Here is a 19,732-nt window from a genome sequence, read left to right as displayed (position 1 = left end):
CCAGAGTTCTCTAGAAGTCTGATCTCCAGAATTTCAGGGCTACAGGCTGCTCTGGGGATTAGGAAATAATTTTCCCCTCCTCCTAGCGAATGTGGAGTGAACGTGGCCCACGTGGGGCTCTACCCTCTCCAAGTAGGATATGTAGCCCCAATCAGCACACACCACCAAGTGGGTCGGAAGCTGGAAATCAATGTATTTTTAAATATTTTATTTATTGATTTGATATATAGAGAGAGGGACAGAGAGAGCACGAGCAGGGGGAGAGACAGAGGCAGAGGGGGATGCAGCTCCCAGCTGAGCAGGGAGCCCGATGCGTGGGCTCGATCCCAGGACCCTAAGGTCATGACAGGAACAGAATTCAAATGCTTAACCATCTGAGCCAGCCAGGCGCCCCTGGAAGACAATTTGGAAGGAAATGTGTGATACATTAGGTTTCAGTTGTTGCTGTAAAAAAATGACCCACCATGACGGGCTTAAAACGATGGGGTTTTGTTATAGTACCGGAGATCAGAAACCTCGACCAAGGGCCAGTTCCTCTGAAGCCTCCAGGGGAGAATGTGTCCTCCCCATTGTCCAGCCTCTGGAGGCAGTGGCGTTCCTCAGCTGGAGCCCCTCCTCTTCCAAGCTAGCAGTGCAGTACTGTTTCCTTTCTCTGGACTCTGCCCCCTCACATCTGCTGTCTCACGCTCTGACCCTCCTGCCTCCCCCTTACAGGGACCCCTGGGCAACCCTGGGCCTGGCAGATCCTGTGGCCTCAGCCACCAGCAATGCCGAGAAAAAGACTGGGGCCAGAGGGGTGAAGCATGGGACTCTGGCCAAGGTGAGAACACAGGGGTCAGAGCAGAACTTCCCCAGCCCCACTCCTGCATCTGGGGCAGGCACTGCTCCAGGGAGTTCGGGGCCTGGACGTCTGAGGAGCCTACAGCCTTGCCCCGGGGGATCACGCTCTGGGGTGGAAGCAGAACTCAGAGGGTTTGGTGTGGGCGTGGGCGTGGCAGGTGTGTGGTCCCCACAGAGCCATGGGCACTGACGGGCCGGTCCAGCAGGGGGGCTGCCTCTGAGCCCCTTCTCATGGGACTGGTGTGTAGGAGAGCTCTCGGGGTAAACAAGCTGCACTCGTGACTAAGGGCCAGGTTTTCCCGTGCGTCCGTCTGGCACCTGGTCCGTGGGGTGTTCGGGGAGGTGGTTCCCTGCCCTGCTGGTCCTGCTGAGCACGGTCTGAGCCACCCCCGGGGCCGACTGGAATTTTCCCTGGCGGTCATTTCTGTTTAATCCTGTTTATTATTTTTCAGCCACATGGTGTAACACAGGTCAAAAAGTTTTACAAAACTGTTGCTTTATTACGGGAAGAAGCCAGATGGACTTCTTTCACTTGGTGATCGGCGTTCCGGGTTCCTCTGTGTCTTTCGTGGCCTGATAGCTCATTTCTTTGTGGTGCAGAATAACAGCCATTGTCTGGATGAATCCATTCACTTATCAATTCGTCAACGGAAGGATATCTTGGCTACTTTCAAATTTCGGCAATTATGAATAAAGCTACTGTGAACAGCCACTGTGGGTTTTTCTGTGCATGTGTTTTCAACCCCTTTGGGTAAATATGGAAGAGCACGGTGGCCGGATTGTCAGGTGAAGACTATGTTTAGTTTTGTGAGCAAGCCCCACACTGCCCTGCAAAGCGGCCGCACCCCTCTGCTCTCCCGCGGGCAGTAAGTGGGGGCCCCTGTGGCTCCACACCCTCGCCAGCACCCGGTGTGGTCGGCGCTCCGGGTCTGGGCCGTTCTCGTTGGGCAGTGGTGTCTCGTTGTTGTAATGCGCATTTCCCCGATAACTGGGATGTGGAGCATCTTTCCTAGGCTTCCTTGTCATCCTGATGAATTCTGATGTAGTTTCCAACATTCCTAGGGGGAAAAAGGAGATGATTTTTTTTCAAGTTTTCTGGCCAATTGAAGAGGTAGCAGCTATGTGTTCACATGGCAGATGGTGTGTCCCTGGGACATGGGTACGTGGGACTCCACAGACATCAGGAGAAGGAGTTTCCACAAGGAGACACAGCATACTGAGCTCTAAGTATTTTGACTTTAGGTCATCACGAGGCACTCCTTTCAGTTAGAGAGGTCAAGAGCTGTTGTTTTAACCACTGGCAAGAGGAAGCTTCTGCAAAGACTATCCATATGAAGAACTGGAGGGTTTTTTTTTTTTTCTTAATATTTTATTTATTTTGAGAGGGGGAGAGACAGCACGAGACAGGGGAGGGCCAGAGGGAGAAGCAGACTCTTCCTGAGCGGGAGACCGATGTAGGACTTGATCTGGAGACTCCAGGATCATGACCTGAGTGGAAGGCAGACGGTTAAGGGACTGAGCCACCCAGGCGCCCCAAGAACTGGAGTACTGAGTACAATGTTGTTCCTTCCCTTTAACAGGACATCCTGTATTGATAAACAGAAGTGTGTGTGTGTGTGTGTGTGTGTGGTGTGTTTACGTGTAAGCAAGGACACCACTCCTCCAGATTTGTTCAAACTGGTTCAACGCTCTGTTTCAATTCAAGTCAGATGCTGGTTTGGAAGGATTTTGGTGTCATGTGTCACCTACAGTCTAATGATCCAAGCTGACTGAACGTCTGAGTAAGAATTTATTTCTTTTTATATCATGTTTACTTGCTGAAAGCGACTTTTTTTAGAGAACGAAGGTAAATGCCGCACATTTCAATTTAAAATGTGAAATGAACAGGGCGCCTGAGTGGCTAATTAAGGGTCTGACTCTTGATTTCGGCTCAGGTCATGATCTCAGGGTGGTGAGACCGAGCCACAGGTTGGGCTTCACCCGGGTCCATGGACTCTGCTCAAGATTCTCTCTCTCTCTCTGCCTCTCCCCCAACCCCGTGCACGCTCTCTCTCTTTCTGCCAAAAAAACAGAAAAAAGAAAAAACAGTGAAATGAAGTATATTTTCTTGTCAGTAGACACAAAAATATGTGAGTTTTTCTTTTCCCCCATCAACAGAGTTTACTGAGCTGACCTAGTGTCTTTGCTGAGCCCACGGGTTGAGCACGTAGTGGACCCTGAGCGTGCCCACTTCCGCCTGCCGCAGCTCTCCCGGCCTCCAACGCCAGCCCGGATTCTGACGCCCTCCACCCGTGGTCTTCCTTCCCACAGCTTCACCTCCCGTTTGTCTGACGCCCTGAAGCTCCTCTCTTCTTAATTCCGTTAACCTGTTGTCTGTTTCTGCCTTGCACACGTGCTTGGGGCTCCTTCCAACGTGACCACCAAGCCCTTTCTCTCCAACAATTACAACAGGCCCCGGACCAAGTGTCCACGCAGCTTTGTGAGCAGGCTGCCGGCTTCAAACTCAAACCACTTACGAAAAAGTCTGCACTACCTGAGTTAACATACACTCGTCTGACTTGGGTTTACCCCGCAGTGACGAGGACCTGATTCAGGAGACAGATCCTCAGCGCCCTCCATGCCGGCCCTGCCTCGGAAGCCAGGACCCCAGAGAGGAAGAAGCCAGAAAGAACCAGGTCCTGGAGTGCGCGGAGCCTGCCGTCCTCTGCGGAGTCAGAAGTCAGGCCGCGAGGATGGACAGGTGGGCGCAGGGCGACATTTGCAACGCGCATCACTGGCTGGGTGTGCTGGGTGCGACTGAGGGAGGAGGAGGAAGGAAGTGAGGGTGGTGAGGGCACAGGTGCATGGGAGGAACGAGCACTCCTGTATCCGCGGGGGCATCCCCAGGCCCCGGTGCACGCCAGAAACCACAGAGCCCACCCAGCCCTGTACGGACTGTTTCTCCCTGTACACAAAGTGTGATGTATCCACGAGACCATGATGCACAGAACTAGTAATAGGACAGTGATGAAGCACTGCAGCTCTGCTGTCTCCCAGGATATCTTGTCCTGCACTCACCCTGTTCCCCACTGTGTGGAGGTGAGAGGCCCCAAGCCCCGAGCCTTGGGGAGCAGAAGAAGGAGGGGAGCGGTGCAGGCACAGTGACTCCTGACCCTCCAGCAGAGACCGCGGTTGCCGGGGTAACTGAGACTCGGAAAGCCAAGCTGGAGCACGAGGAGGGTGCTGTATTCACACTGCGGAGGGACCAGTAATTCGGGCCCACAGAGCGAGGCCCGGAAGGTGGGCATCTGCGGGGAGATTGGAGGCACAACAGGCATAGCGGGCATCCTGAGCATGGCGGTGTTTACCTTTCCAAAAGCACCCCACCTGCTGTGTAGACAGTGGGTGCAGGGAGACAGCAGGGGACCCAGGAACAGGGTCTCCAACCTCCCGGAACAGACACGGTACTCAGACCTGGGGGAGTAGCGGGCGGACTGAGAACTGCTCAGATTTGGGATCGTGGTGAAGGAAGAGTCAACAAGATTTGCTGCTGGATTGAATGTCCATATTTTTAAAAAACCGGATTTACGGAAAGTTCGTAAGGCTTGGGCCTGAGCAGGTGCTGGTTTCTGCCGAACAGAGCAGGGGCAGGAAGGCCACGTGGAGATGTCCAGTAGGAGGCTGGATCCTGAGCCCTGAGAACAGTGCAGAGCCCACAGATCTGTGAGTCTGTCAGCTTCATGTTGGGATGGACGCCATCACCTGAGTAGTGAGGGAGAGAGAAAGATTGTGTGCTGGGGTTTTCTAGTATTTACGGGCTGGAAGAGAGCAAGGGTCCAGCCGGGGGGCCAAGGACACAGAAGGAAAACCGGAGAAGTGGGGTATCTTGGAAGCCAAGTGGAAAAACAAAAGAAGTTCAGGGAAAAATCATTAAAAAAAAATTGGTTTCTGTAAAGTTAGCCATAGTGTCCAAATACCATGGAGAGGAAGAAGATATGGACTGAGGTTGCCATTGGGTTTTGCCTATGGGAAGTCGACAGAGATTTTGTTGAGAGCGGTTTCATGCAGGCCCCGGGTTGGAAGCCTGCTTGGTTCCAGAGAGAACGGAAGGGAGAGTGTGCAGTTCTCCTGGAGAGCTTGCAGCAAACAAGAGAGGAAAAGTGAGTGGCATTTGGAAGGAGGCATGTGATTGTCAGTGAGTAATGCCGGGTTTGTGTTTGATTTCTGCTTTGATTTTGGACAGAGATCAGCATGTCTGCGTATTGATGGGTTGGTCGAAGAGAAAGAAAACAATAAAGCCCTGGGGTTATGGAAAGACCTGCTTGATATATGCAGATTCTCTTTAGTAACAGGCAGGAATCCTCTCATCATCATTTCCACCTTGTACCGGGGGTTCTCGGGGCTCCCTGGTTTGTCCCTCGTTTGAACTGCTGGCGAACCAGCCACTGTGGCTGTTATCAAACACGACTACCTCGTCGTCTTCTGGACTCGTGCATCTTCTGCACTTGGCACAAACCTAGATGGCGGGGCCGGCCTCAGATACGCCCACCCCTGCATGCCCCACGCCTTGCTAGCCCAGAGCTGCGTCCGACACATTACTGAGAGCCTCAGCTCCAGCGTCATTTGGAGGAACATGTCAATCTGTCTCAGTGCACGCAGATCAACTTTGTCCTGAATTCCCTGCCCGAGGGGAGAGAGGAGCCGGCCCAGGGCAGCCTTCCCAGCAGTGGACTGGTGTCCGGTTTCCTTAGCCAGATGCTTCCCTGGCCGCACAGACTGCATGAAAACCATGGTCCTTGCCCTCAGTGCCAAGAGGGTGGCTTGGAAAAGCAAACTCTGGAGAGAAATTCAGATTCGACTTCAAAGGAACTTGCAGTCTGTGCAGATGTGTTTTTCCCAGTGGACGGTCTTGAGAGGACCAAAAGGCCTCAGCGGCGTCTTGTCTGAGGCTGACTACGAAGAGGGGAGGTGTGCCAGACTGTCCTCAGCGCCACCCAGACGACATTTCCGGTCCAGCCACGAGGGGGACACCGGACGCTCATTTCTCTGTGCTTTTAAGGGTTTGAAGGAAGGGTGCTCTAATGTTGGAGTCAGAAATGTTAAGAAGACAGGCGCATGCTGACATTTTAACAGCTTGCTTTTTTACCTGTTGTTAAAGAAGAGATCGTTGCAGGGAGACGTTTCCAACAGAAGGAACTAGAAGGCAAGCTGATTCAGGACAGATTTAAGTAGCATGTCAGAAACCAACAAAAACCAGAAGAAGGTGAACACGAATTGACTTTAAGCGACAGTGACAGGCAGAATGAATGTTCTTTGACATACCTAAGATTTGAAAATGAAAGCAGGTGTTTCTGCATGTACGTGAATTACGTTTGTGTCTTTTGCATCTTGTCTGACTGCATCCCAACTCCATCCTGCCGTGAGTCCCTGGCGTTTCCTCTGTGGATGGGCCTGCAATGGTCTCTGTAATCAGAGTGTATCCATGGAAACGAAGAATGAATTCGAACATTAATCCATCCTGCTTCCCTCTTTCTTCCGCTTTGTAGCTCTGTCCCTGGGCACCACCCGCTGCACCCCAGCACACGCACGCACACGTGCACACACACAGCACACACACACGTTGCAGGTGCACCTGGAAACTCTTAGGGCATCACCCCAGGTGCCAAGCCACTCCGTCCCTCCCAGGGTGATGGGTCAGCCCGCACATAAACACCCTTCTGAGTCTGAGGACCCCAGGTTGTAAAGCTCACTGAGAACGTGCATCAACATGCGGGAACCAAAGTTCAGCCTTTTTATCTCATTGTGTCTGCTAATAGAGGTCCGCACAACGGAGGCCTTTATTTTCATTTTTTCATTTTTTAAAAAGATTTTATTTATTTATTTGTCAGAGAGAGAGAGAGCACAGTTGGGGAGCAGCAGGCAGAGGGAGAAGCAGACTCCCCACTGAGCAGGGAGCCCCATGTGGGGCTGGATCCCAGGACCCTGGGATCATGACCTGAGCCGAAGGCAGACGCTTCACCGACTGAGCCACCCAGATGTCCCATGGAAGGAGGGCCTTTAAGGGGTGGCTAAGGTAAGCAGAGGCCGCCAGGTGGCCCTAATCCAGCAGGGCCAGGGTCCTTATAACAAGAGTAGGTGAGGACCCGGGAGAAACCGTGTCTGTAGGGCAAGGAGTGGCCAGGCCCGGAGCTCAGGCTTCCGCCTCCAGGACGTGAGAGGGGCAGGTCCTGTTTCAACCGCTGTCTGTGCTCCCTTGTCGTGGCAGCCGAGCTGACTCCTACAGACTGTAAAATAATAATGTCCTTATGTTCACTTAGCCACTGTATAGTACATCCTTAGCTTTTGATATAGTTTTCAATGATTCATTAGTTGCTGAACATAATAATAAAAAAATAATAATTTCCCTAATTTATCTTCTTTTTTTTTTTTTAAAGATTTTATTTATTTATTTGACAGAGATAGACACAGCCAGCAAGAGAGGGAACACAAGCAGGGGGAGTAGGAGAGGAAGAAGCAGGTTCATAGCGGAGGAGCCTGATGTGGGTCTTGATCCCATAACGCCGGGATCACGCCCTGAGCTGAAGGCAGACGTTTAACCGCTGTGCCACCCAGGCGCCCCCTTAATTTATCTTCTGTCCTCATTTTTCCTACTTTATCTTCCAGGTGCTTCCTCCACGTCCCCGGGCAGAGACGGTGTGCGGGTGAGGCAGTGCCCAGTCTTCTCGTGAACGGCGGACAGGCAGCGTGTTTACTCCTTCCTCGGGAGCTGTGCCCCCCAGGACATACCGCGCCCCTGTGAATGGTGAGGGCTGAAGGGATTTCAGCAGAAACCTGTACTCTCAGGCTTCATGACTGGTGAGTGCTTACAGGCGTTTGGTTATTTCTGCTGTTCCAATGGAGTTGTTGTAGCCTAAATAAAGCCATCTGTCCATTAGCAACCACATTGGTCACCTTCATCTTTACACCGTTGCCATGAGACCCAAAGGCTACGTGGAAGTGAGACATTATTGCGGTCGTGACAAACAGTCGGTCACAGGAGCATTCGTCCCACCGTACATGTGCTGGTTGGTCCTCAAACTCTTCTGAGAAACAGGGGAGGACGGCATCACGCTTTCGATTTCACAGGTGTGGAAACAGCCTCAAGGAGGCCAAGGGCTTGCAGAGTCACACAGGGAAAAGAGACATACTCACACATCCCCGTGCCAGGCACCAGGCCGGTTCTCAGCCTCGGCCTGGCGGAGACAGCATATGTCACACGTGTTCCAGCCAGGATGAGTGAGTGGCTGGGATGGTTCTGAAGGTCATCCACAGACAGGACATGCACATGGGAGTGGGAGGGCCTTGTCAGAGAAGAGAGATGCATGCTGTCACCAGGTGCTGGTGAGCGGCTCTCTCAGATGCCTGTGTGGAAGAGGCTGGGACTATCCTGAGGCGTTGGAAACGAGAGGGAGAGGAAGGAGGGCCTGAGTGATAGACATGCATGGCGAGAGGAACTCAGGCGGGTCGGAGGGCAGGACGGAGGTAGTGTCAGTCAGAAAGTCCCAACAGGAGACCAAGGGTGTGGTGGGAGCAGAGCTGGAGGAAGAAGTTCTAGAATGATCCGTGCTCCGAGCCAAGGGAACATGCAGTTGAATCGGGTTCATTTTTAGCAGGTTTCTTAGCAATTAGGCAGGTGTCATCACAGAAAGAATCAGTTATTTGAAGGATCTTAGGTGAAAAGACACAAAATAGCTCTCATGTCATCATTGCCACTGTGGATTTTTTTAAGGAAGCTCTTTATCTTACAGTTAAAAAGCTTTTTTCCCCTCGCCCCTGCTTCTGACTCAAAAGCCCCATCTGTGCTGATGGGAGTTATGAATGCTTTGTGCAGGGAGAATACACTGCATGAATAGGGACAGTAATTTTAGGGCTGATTGAGCGCAGAAGGCACTCAGATTACATTCTGCAGAAAGAAGCTGGTGTACAATCCAAAAATTGGCCGTGTAAGGTGGTGTTCAGAATGAATGCCAGAAATAGCCTGTTTTTAGTGCAATCAGTCACCACACACCCTTTTTCTTAAAAGCTTAAAGAAATAGAAAGGCATGCACAGCCCCAAACCTTTCTCTTTCGTCCAAGGTGCTGGTTTGTGAGGCCCGGACCACACCAGGAGGGAAGGGTTCCAGGACATGAGGCGTGCATGTTTTCAGCCCCGCGAACTGGTTCCCTGGGTGACACCATGACCTTGTGAGCCAAGAGTGAGCATCTAAGAGATGGGCGTCTCACGGACTACCTGTGCAGCTTCTAGAACAATCCTCCCCTTTCCGAGGTCAGCTGAGGGAGGCCTGTCCTTGGGCCCTGTCACTGGTGAGCCACGTGGCCCTGGGCATGTGCCGAAGGAGGGGAGGGCTGCTCTCCCCCCGTGTGATACCCGGGTCAGCCCAGCAGCCCATTGTACAGGTGATGACACTGAGGCCCGTGCACGTGAGCTGTGATGCCCAGTCTCACCTTGGGGAGAATCTGCGTCCATCCCTCCTCCAGGAAGACTGTCCCCACCAGCTGAACAGCAGTGAGAAGGGCCTGTGGCCGACAGCGTTGGCTTCGGTCCCATTTCCCTCACGGGATCAGCAGCCTCCACATTGGGCACTGGGCGGGCATCAGCCGTGCACCCACTGGAAACGGGGCACCCGCTGCTGTCCGGGTGCTTTCAGGGGCGCCCGTGTGTGTAGGATGAGTCGGGCACAGCTGCTCACTTCCTGTGGGGGACGCAGAGACCCCTCGACCCCAGCATCCCTCCTCCACCCCGACCCCTGCCAGACACGTCCTGTGTTACAAGTGAGTGTTTCAGACACATTCACAAAGATTATTGCCCGCAGTGGTCAAGGCCTCTGCTTACAGCAGTGTACGGAATGTCGTGTTTTTGTGACGGATTCGTGGAGGGCCCACAGTTCACTTCCCTCTGCTCACAGACTGAGCACCTGCTCACTGTCCCTGAGCTCCTTTTCCTACATCGGGCCAATTCAAATGCCTTCAACCTCCCCACCCCCGACCGGAGTCAGAGCTGCTGTCTGCGTGGCCTCTTGCTTAGGACTGATGTTTGGATACTTGTTTAAACATCTGTCTTCCCCATTCTGCAGGGAGCACCTCAGTACAGGGAAAGCCTCGTGTGTCTGGGAGTTGCACACCACGGCGCTGGCACAAAGTGGGGCTGTTAAATTTGCTTCTTCTTTTTCCAAGAAAAGAAGGGTTCGGGAGGCACAGTGCTAATGGGTGACATGTGTTAGGAAAAGCTAAGTACAACTGTCCTGGTGAGCTAGTGGATGGAACCCTCCGCCTCCGTCTCCCCCACTTCCTCTGCCTGTCTAGCATCCCCTTGCTCTTCCCCAAAGCAGGCACGTGGGTGACATCTGAGCGTGTAATTGGGGCGGGGCTGCCCCTACCTGTGTTTCTAGGGGGGCGTAGAAGCTAGGTCTACCCTAGGGGTGTTCTCTACTTCCTGACCGCTGGGAGTGGTTCGAGATGGGCAGCTGAACCTAGCAAGACCAATATGTGTTCTAACCAAATTTGCTAGAATTACTGAGGGGAATCCCCTCTTTTTCTGATGTCCTACATACAAAACATCATGAAAGCCCCAAGCTTGGACCCAGCTGGTACCATTCTGTGAAGCTGGGACGCCATCTGTACCTCACACGCACAGACACGTGTATGTGTGTATATGTGCATGTGCGTGCACGTGTGTGTAATCATGTGTGTTCTAAATCTCTCTGTTTCAATCTGTATCTCTGTCTCTGTCTCTCTACCTCTGTCTCTGTCTCTATGAAAGGCAATTTTTTTTTTGAGTTTATTTTTTTAAGTCATCTCTATAGCCAACATGGGGCTCGAGACCTCACAACCCCGAGATCAAGTGTCACACGCTCTACCGACTGAGCCAGCTAGGCACCCCTAAAAGTGTCTTGTTTCCAGATCTCCTCTGGCCAGTGGTTTAAGCCTCTCGAGGCCTGTGGCTACTTGCTGGGCCTCAGTACGGGTGGGATGGCTCCCTCTGCCTTGTTCTGCCCACACTTTCATGTAACACGACAGACAAGAAATAGCTATTTGCTCTCATGAATTCTCCTTGCCAAAATGAGAGATTTTTAAAAATTGAAGCCACTGGGGCACCTGGGTGGCTCAGTCAGTTGAGTGTCTGCCTTCGGCTCAGGTCATAATCCTGGGGTCCTGGGATCGAGTCCTGCATTGGGCTTCCTGCTCAGAGGAGTCTGCTTCTCCCTCTCCTTCTGCCTGCTGCTCCCCCTGCTTGTGTGCTCACTCTCTCTCTCTGTCCAATAAATAAATAAAATCTTAAAAAAAAAATTGAAGCTGCCAGGGCTGATACCGGAGTGGAAAAAATTACATTGCATGCTGTGGAAAAATTAGGAATTCTTCCAGAGGAATGGGAGAAAAAGGGGCCACCTTAACATATCCAAGTTCGAGGATGTTCTAGGGAGTACAGGCATGACAGGGACATAGGATATGCTTTCCGGGTGGCTCCCAGGAAGGCCACCACTGGGATAGTACCATGGACTGAGCACAGCAGGGGGTCGGCGGGGGGACGTGAGGATGGGCGTGGCGTGGGAAGTCTAGCAGCGAAGAGCCTCCGGTGGGCAGAGCCAAGCGAGGCGCAAAAGGAGAGCTGGGGGGGGGGGCAGGCCACTGCAGCTGTGATGGGGCAGATGGTATGCTCACCTGCACTAGGGAAGGGGAGGAGGGCAGGGTGTGGGGTGGGCATGGAATTCGTGCCCTTACGGTCCCCTGACAAGTAGGACCTGTATGCAACATCCAGCAAAAAGGAGGCAGAGAAGTTTCAAGTATCTTTCCCAGCTTCCTTGAGATTTCTGGTTCCAGCCCTACGGGGTATTTTACCTGGCAGGGATGCTTTTTCCTGACTAAATCCTTTGTAGTAAAGAGCACACAGGACATCACCCCGCACCTGAACCGAAGCGGAGTCCCAGAGCTGTAATGATAAAAACAGCGTGTTCTGGATGGCTGGGGTGACAGTGCTAAGTCCCCAAGGTGTATTTGCCTCTCTGATTCCTGGACACAAGAGGTCATGAAGCTCTCTTCACTGGCAGTAAGTCATTTCTCTCTGAAGCCACGTAATCTGGGAAATCAACACTCCTGAGGGACTAAGGCAACTTGCCGGCATGTCCGGTAACTCACCGAAACCCCAGAGAAAAGCCTGCACGTGTCCCAGAAGCTTCGCACTGCTGAGGCCACGGTGGGGGGGGGGGGCTCACGGACACCAGCCTCAGCTTGTCAATCAAGATGGATGTGGCCTAAGAATTTTAGTTTTTAGGAAAGGAGACTAAGGGAATAATTAGAAGCACAAATATTCACATCCAAAGATATTTGTCACAGTGTTGTCTATCACGGGAAAATTATTGGACAATCTGAGTTCAAAACGATGAATTAGTTAAATATAAACCATATATAAATGCAATGAAATGTTACCTAATCATTAAAATTGTTTCAAAAAAGTTGTATCTACTGGAGGAATGTTAAGTGGGAGGGGAATACAGCACTCCACATGAAATATTGTAACATTGTGAGTGAGCACGAATGTTCACTGTGGATACCCATGAGTATTGCACAGAGAAAAATCAGAAAAAACCCACCAACTATACATATTTCTAAGTTACATTTATGTTAGTGTTATGGGTATGGGTCATTTGAATTTTCTTCCTGTACTTTGCTGTATTTTCCTAAATTTTATTGAGACTGGATTACTTTTTTTTTTTTTTAAGATTTTTATTTATTTATTTGACGGAGAGACAGCCAGCAAGAGAGAGAACAGCGGGAGTGGGAGAAGCAGGCTCCCAGCGTAGGAGCCTGATGTGGGGCTCGATCCCAGAACACTGGGATCACGCCCTGAGCCGAAGGCAGACGCTTAACGACTGAGCCACCCAGGCGCACCAGAGACTGGATTACTTTTTTAATCAGGTTTTTTTTTTTTTCTTGAACATGTCACTTAACCACCGAAAAATCTCAAATTTCTCAAGTTAAGCCAGTAACTTTATTGATGTCTTCATATATTTTTTCCTGTTCTGGTTAATGCATCTGATAAGAGTTGTGTTGAATGAACTCTACAATCCTTTCTGACATGATGATCTGGTATATACACTAGTGAAAAGATTACCATAGTTAAGCGAAGCACCGTATCATCTGCTCACATGGTTGCCATTTCTTTTGTGATGAGAGCACCTGAAACATACTCTCTCAGTGAATTTCCAGTGTTCAATACGGTACTATTAACTGAAGTCACCATGCTGTGCACGAGATCCCCAGAACTTGCCTGATATCTGGGATCAGGTATTCTTATTTCTTATTAAAATTTCTTATTAAAATTCTTATTCTTCATCACTCTCCTTATTTACCACACTTAGCTTAAAAGTGACTCAGCCTTCCAAAATATACAGTTTTCCCTGAAATGACTAAGGTTTGCTACCAGAAAGCAGATCTTAATGAACTCAGCAGCGGCTGGAGAGGCCGTTATGAATTCAAGAACAGTGGTGTGCTCATTGGAACTGGTACCTGGGTCTGTTTTCAAAGTTATCACTTAAATGTAGATATTTCTGTATTTTTTAAAAAGCAGACTTTTTTTTTTTAAAGATTTTATTTGTTTATTTGACAGAGATAGAGACAGCCAGCGAGAGAGGGAACACAAGCAGGGGGAGTGGGAGAGGAAGAAGCAGGCTCACAGCAGAGGAGCCTGATGTGGGGCTCGATCCCATAACGCTGGGATCACGCCCTGAGCCGAAGGCAGACGCTCAACCGCTGTGCCACCCAGGTGCCCCAAAAAGCAGACTTTTTAAAAAAAACTGTTATCTTTTTAAAAAAAGGTTTATTTATTTATTTATTTATTTATTTATTTATTTATTTATCTGACAGAGAGAGAGAAAGAGAGCACAAGCAGGGGCAGAGGCAGAGGGAGAAGCAGACTCCCCACTGAGCAGGAAGCCCGACGTGGGACTCGATCCCAGGACCATGGGATCCTGACCTGAACCAAAGGTAGACGCTCGACCCACAGGGACACCCAGGCACCCCTTGAAAATCAAACTTTACTGTAAAGTCCCATCTTACCTCCTTATTCCTCAATTCTGAAAACAGCCTCTTAAGAGACAATCTGAGAAGAAATCTAATTGGCACGAGAGAGGGATGACAGGAAGCAATCCTCCGCAGGTGGGATTCACGAAGGCCTTTGCGGCTGGGGGCACACTCCTCGCTCCGCAGGGCCACACGCCAGTACTCTGTCCTTGATCCTCGAGTTTCAGGTTGAACGAACATTTGNAGGAGGGGGAAGGGGAGGGGAGGAGGAGGGGGAGGAAGAAGGAGATGGTGCTCCCAGGCACCCGGACTCTGTTCCCGCTGTTCACCGGCTCGCCCTTCGGAATCCAAACGCGCCAGTCGTCAGCATGCTCTGCGTTCATCTTTGCACCGTGGATTTTACCCGGGTGATTATTCCCTCAGCCCACCAGAGCGCCATTTATTATCTCCCTGTTCTCCACTGTTTGTCTGCTTTTGCTCCATTTCCTTTTTGATGAGAAGCCCTGGGCCGATCTCTGGTCCCCCCGGGTGCTCACTTTGCCCCTGACGTGGGCGATGTCCCACCCCGGCGTCTGGGTCACTCTCTGAGCCTCGTGCCCCTGCACCTCCGGTGGTGGTCCGTCTCCACCTGGGGTGCTGCCCACGTTGGGTGGATCTGATGTGAGATACGCCACTGTTGATACCACAGGGAGCTACCTGGGAGAGACTCCATGTGGGAAACGCACGTGTGGGGGTTTGGGGGTGTTTTTATTTTAAGTGTTATTGGTAGAAATGAAAAATGTGAGCCCGAATCAAGCAAAAGTTGCTCTTGTTCAGCCAGAACGAGGCCCGAGGAAGGAAAACGCGCTCAGATGTAGCGAGCACCACACAGTGGTGGGTTTGGAGGGGACAGCATCGCACAGAAGGTTTGGGGCGTGACTGGGCGTAGGTTCCATGAGCTGGAGAAGCGCGTGCCCCTCAGTCTCCCGGTGGTGCGGTGGCCTGCACAGCGTTAGGATCCACGCCACCCCACTCGCCTCCTGCTGGCCTCACGGCAGGGAGGGAGTCGGGGCCCCTGGAGGGGGGCGGAGGGGCCAGGAGTCTCCCAGGCCCCTTCCTCCCCGACCCTGCGCTCTCACCACGGGCAGAGAAGCTGAGTCCACCCAGACGGATTGGGGTTCTCCCTCGGCTTCATGTCCTCTACACTAAAGTCTTGCAGACTCACGGGGGTGTGCATGCCGCAGACTGGGGCAGGACCTGCATGCAGAACGGGACCGGCTCCACTGCATGTGGCGACAGAGCTCTGGTAGCAGGTTGTGCAGGAGAAAGTCCCCCGCCAAGGTCAAGCAGGCCTCAGCTGTGCTCCCCTTTTCCCATCTGGACTCACCCTAGTTCTCCCTTGATATCTGACTCTGTGGGCAGCTTGGTGGCCTCCACCTCGCCTCATCCCACCAGAGCATGCAGGCAAAACACGCATACACACATAACATGCACATGCATACATACAGGCACACACAGACACCCCCACACACACATACACTTACGTAATACACATGAACACATACATACAAATGCACACACACAGGTGTCAGAGTTGGCCTCCGGTCCAGTACATTCTTACCTGTCAACCCGTCCATTATTCTGAGGGATTTATACAGCTAATGGGATGCTGTGCTCTGCCCTACACACCCAAGACCACCACTCACTTATTTCTGCCTTCACTGTACTCCCGTCAGTGACCACACCCAGGGCCACACTGCTGACCCACTGCCACCCGGCACTGCCTTCTCTGGGCCTGACAGCACAGCCAGATGAGGACCATTGGCCGAGACCGCCACCTCCACGTGGGTGGGGAGCTGCACTCTGCTGGAAGCTTCAGGACCTCTTGGCAGCCGCAAGATCTGAATCATGGAGCCATGGGACCCAGTCGTCCACCCGTGGGTTCTGCAGATAGAGGTGACTCAGAAATCCTCAGTATTTCTACGTAGTCTGTCCACTTACCATTGCATATAGGCATTACACGGAACTTTTGGTTCATGACATTCACTAATGTAATTTTCAATAAGGTGGCTTATCCACACATTAATATTTTCAAGAATGCTAGGAAGGGGAACATGCACCAAATCACGGAATAACGTGAAAGACGGTAAGACACATTTCAAAGGCTGATGTGCTATGAATGAAGGAATGGAAAACTTTATCACATACCCGCCATTTATTTTCCAGATTGCATGCCCATTTTTCTTGGACACCTCATTTACAGTCCCTGTGGTTCCTTGTTACGTTATTGATTCTCAATATATATCATCTTGTACACACATCTTGATTTCCAAACTAGGTGAAAATCCCCATTAGGGCACAGACAGTGGCCTATGTCTCTTTTAATACCTCTAGTATTAATACCTGTAGAATGTAGCGAAGTGTTCAAATATTGATTGATTGGCTAGTATATGATTGATTGATAAAGAGAAAAACTAATTTTTTTAAAGTGGTCGTCATTGAAAAAATCATATTAGATAAGATATTCTACCGCTTGACAATAGAAATGAGATGACCTAATTACTATAACTACCTGGTTAAAAATTCCTCCAATTAACTATCTTTGGTTATTCCTTATTTTATTAAACCTTTTCTTTCTAAGAAATCTCTTTTTAAAAAATTTATTTATTTGAGAAAGCAAGCATGAGTGGGGAGAGGGGCAGAGGGAGAAGCAGACTCCCTGCTAAGTGCAGAGCCCAACTCCGGGACTTGATCCCAGGACCCCGAGATCCTGACCTGAGCTGAAGGCAGATGCTAAACCCACTGAACCACCAGGCGCCCCTCTAAGAAATCTCTTGGTAATCTTGTTGGATACTTTACTTTGTCTCATTCAAGGAATTTTTCAATGGATAGACTATTTATTCTAATATTATTTGTGTCTTTACTTCATTGAAGGTGTGGTGCTGGATTTGGAGGACTCTTGCCATGCTAAAGGATGTAGTTTCTCATTTCCATATGTGTAGTCACTGAGCAAAGCCCTTCTCAGCAGCTTCGATGGTGAGATGAAAATAGTAGACACCAGATCTCATAAAATTTCAGACTCTAGGAGTCGAGGATGGGACTGCCTGCTTGCACAGAGGTGTGGCCGCCTGTGCCTCCTGAAGGGTGGGTTTCCAAGGCTGGGATGAGAACCTGGGACCGATTTAGAACCACCTACAATCCAAGATGTGCAGACCCAGAATAGCTCACGGTCTGACTCACTTGCTGTTCACGAGGTGATGGAGAGCAGCAGGGCATCCCTGTTGCCTGTGACTCTGAGCCTTCCTGTATCCTCCAGAATTCGTGAATGTTCTAGAACCAAAAGGAAAAGCAGAAAGACACACAGGAGAGAAAACACTACTTCTCAGATGGTCATTTATAGCTAGCATTCATAACTTCTTTGTAAAAACTTAAGTGAAAGATCTTACGGGTGCACCATGAGGACGCTGGCAGCCAGAGGGACGCCGCTGGCCCAGGCGTGGGGCGAGCGCGAGGAGCCAGCAGGGTGCACTAGCCGCCTTCAAAGAAGCAGATGACAGAAACGGCACCAAACCCCGTCGACTCCTCGTGTAGATCCTAATCTCCATGGAGAAGAAACCCCACTCCTTCTATGTTTAGACCCATGCTGTTTATTATTCATAGGAAAGGCATCTGCTGACTGATACTTGGAAAGACTATTAGGGAACGAGGGGGGTTGCCTTGGGTTCAAGACGCCACACACGCATGGGTCTGCCCCCCAGCTCTCTCGAAAGCAGGAGTGCCCACTGGCCCCGGGGTGAGGGCAGCACTGCCAAGGACCACGGCCCCCGAGGAGCCTCCAAGTCGGGATCCCTATCTGGAGGTTTTTCAGCCTGTTTGGCGCATAAAATTGGGTTTTAAATCTCCAGAAAATCGATTTTCAGGGAGGATGGCCGGTGATGCAGTGATTCTGGAATGGTGGGCTTGGGTGTACACAATGAACGCCCACCACAGAGAGGTTGCACCCAAATGACCAGCCCACCTACACCTGGATGCCTCCGGCTTTTCCAAGTAAACACGTATGTGTCCCCCGAGTGGACACACTGAAGCGTCTTTAAGTCAATCCTTTTCCATGCTGTTCTCATGCATCATGTCATCTTCATGAGCCATTTTGAAGTCGGTGAAAACACGTGTGTTTCTCTAATATTTTCAGGGAGAGAGGAGACCTTTTACATATCAGGATGTGTCATCTTTTGGAGAGGTTTTTTATTTTATTTTATTTTATTATATTATGTTAATCACCATACAGTACATCCCCAGATTCCGATGTAAAGTTTGATGCTTCATTAGTTGCGTATAACACCCAGTGCACCATGCAATACGTGCCCTCCTTACTACCCATCACCAGTCTATCCCATTCCCCCACCCCCCCCCCTCTGAAGTCTTCAGTTTGTTTCTCATAGTCCATAGTCTCTCATGTTTCATTCCCCCTTCTGATTACCCCCCTTTTCTTTATCCCTTTCTTCCCCTACCGATCATCCTAGTTCTTATGTTCCATAGATGAGAGAAATCATATGATAATTGTCTTTCTCTGCTTGACTTATTTCACTTAGCATTATCTCCTCCAGTGCCGTCCATGTTGCAGCAAATGTTGAGAATTCGTTCTTTCTGATAGCTGAGTAATATTCCATTGTATATATGGACCACAGCTTCTTAATCCAGTCATCTGTTGAAGGGCATCTCGGCTCCTTCCATGATTTGGCTATTGTGGACAATGCAGCTATGAACATTGGGGTGCATATGGCCCTTCTCTTTACTACGTCTGTATCTTTGGGGTAAACACCCAGTAGTGCAATGGCTGGGTCATAGGGTAGTTCAATTTTTAACTTTTTAAGGGACCTCCACACTGTTTTCCAGAGTGGCTGTACCAACTTGCATTCCCACCAACAATGTAGGAGGGATCCCCTTTCTCCACATCCTCTCCAACAATTGTTGTTTCTTGCCTTGTCTATCTTTGCCATTCTAACTGGCGTAAGGTGGTATCTCAGTGTGGTTTTGATTTGAATTTCCCTGATGGCTAATGATTTTGAACATTTTTTCATGTGTCTGTTAGCCATTTGTATGTCTTCATTGGAAAAGTGTCTGTTCATATCTTCTGCCCATTTTATGATTTGTTTATTTGTTTCTCGTGTATTGAGTTTGAGAAGTTCTTTGTAGATCTTGGATACCAGTCCTTTATCTGTGGTGTCCTTTGCAAATATATTCTCCCATTCCGTGGGCTGTCTCTTAGTTTTTTTGACTGTTTCCTTGGCTGTGCAGAAGCTCTTTATCCTGATAAAGTCCCATAAGTTCATTTTATCTTTTATTTCTCTTGCCTTTGGAGATGTGTCGTGAAAAAGGTTGCTCTGGCCGATGTCATAGAAGTTGTTGCCTATGTTCTCCTCTAGAATTTTGATGGATTCCTGTCTCACATTGAGGTCTTTCATCCATTTGGAGTTTATTTTTGTGTATGGTGTGAGAGAGTGGTCAAGTTTCATTCTTTTGCATGTAGCTGTCCAATTTTCCCAGCACCATTTATTGAAGAGACTGTCTTTTTTCCACCGGATGTTTTTTCCTGCTTTATCAAAGATTAGTTGCCCAAAGAGCCGAGGGTCCATTTCTGGGTTCTCTATTCTGTTCCATTGGTCGATGTGTCTGTTTTTGTGCCAGTACCATGCTGTCTTTGTGATCACAGCTTTGTAGTACAGCTCGAAATCCGGCATTGTGATGCCCCCAGCTTTGTTTTTCCTTTTCAACAGTTCCTTGGAGATTCGGGGCCTTTTCTGGTTCCATACAAATTTAAGGACTATTTGTTCCAGTTCTTTGAAAAATGTCCTCGGTATTTTGATCGGGATAGCATTGA

At 50.0% G+C, this 19,732-nt stretch overlaps 1 long non-coding RNA gene across 4 annotated transcripts; it reads left to right on the top strand.

The window, feature by feature from the left end:
* Window positions 1–658: 658 nt before the first annotated feature.
* Window positions 659–13,743, top strand: LOC117797115. Of its 4 annotated transcripts, none has more exons than XR_004622001.1 (4): window positions 659–820; window positions 3,416–3,580; window positions 7,483–7,674; window positions 13,720–13,743. It is a non-coding gene; the product is annotated as an uncharacterized LOC117797115 (long non-coding RNA). The 4 variants fall into 4 exon arrangements; XR_004622002.1 differs by lacking the exon at window positions 13,720–13,743 and adding an exon at window positions 13,463–13,493; XR_004622003.1 differs by lacking the exon at window positions 13,720–13,743 and adding an exon at window positions 8,935–9,399.
* The last annotated feature ends 5,989 nt before the right edge of the window (window positions 13,744–19,732 follow it).

Source organism: Ailuropoda melanoleuca, chromosome 18 (assembly GCF_002007445.2).
Source record: "Ailuropoda melanoleuca isolate Jingjing chromosome 18, ASM200744v2, whole genome shotgun sequence".
NCBI classification, from domain to species: domain Eukaryota; kingdom Metazoa; phylum Chordata; class Mammalia; order Carnivora; family Ursidae; genus Ailuropoda; species Ailuropoda melanoleuca.
Note: the sequence above shows the minus strand (reverse complement) of the source record. Positions and strands in the feature narration are given on the sequence as shown.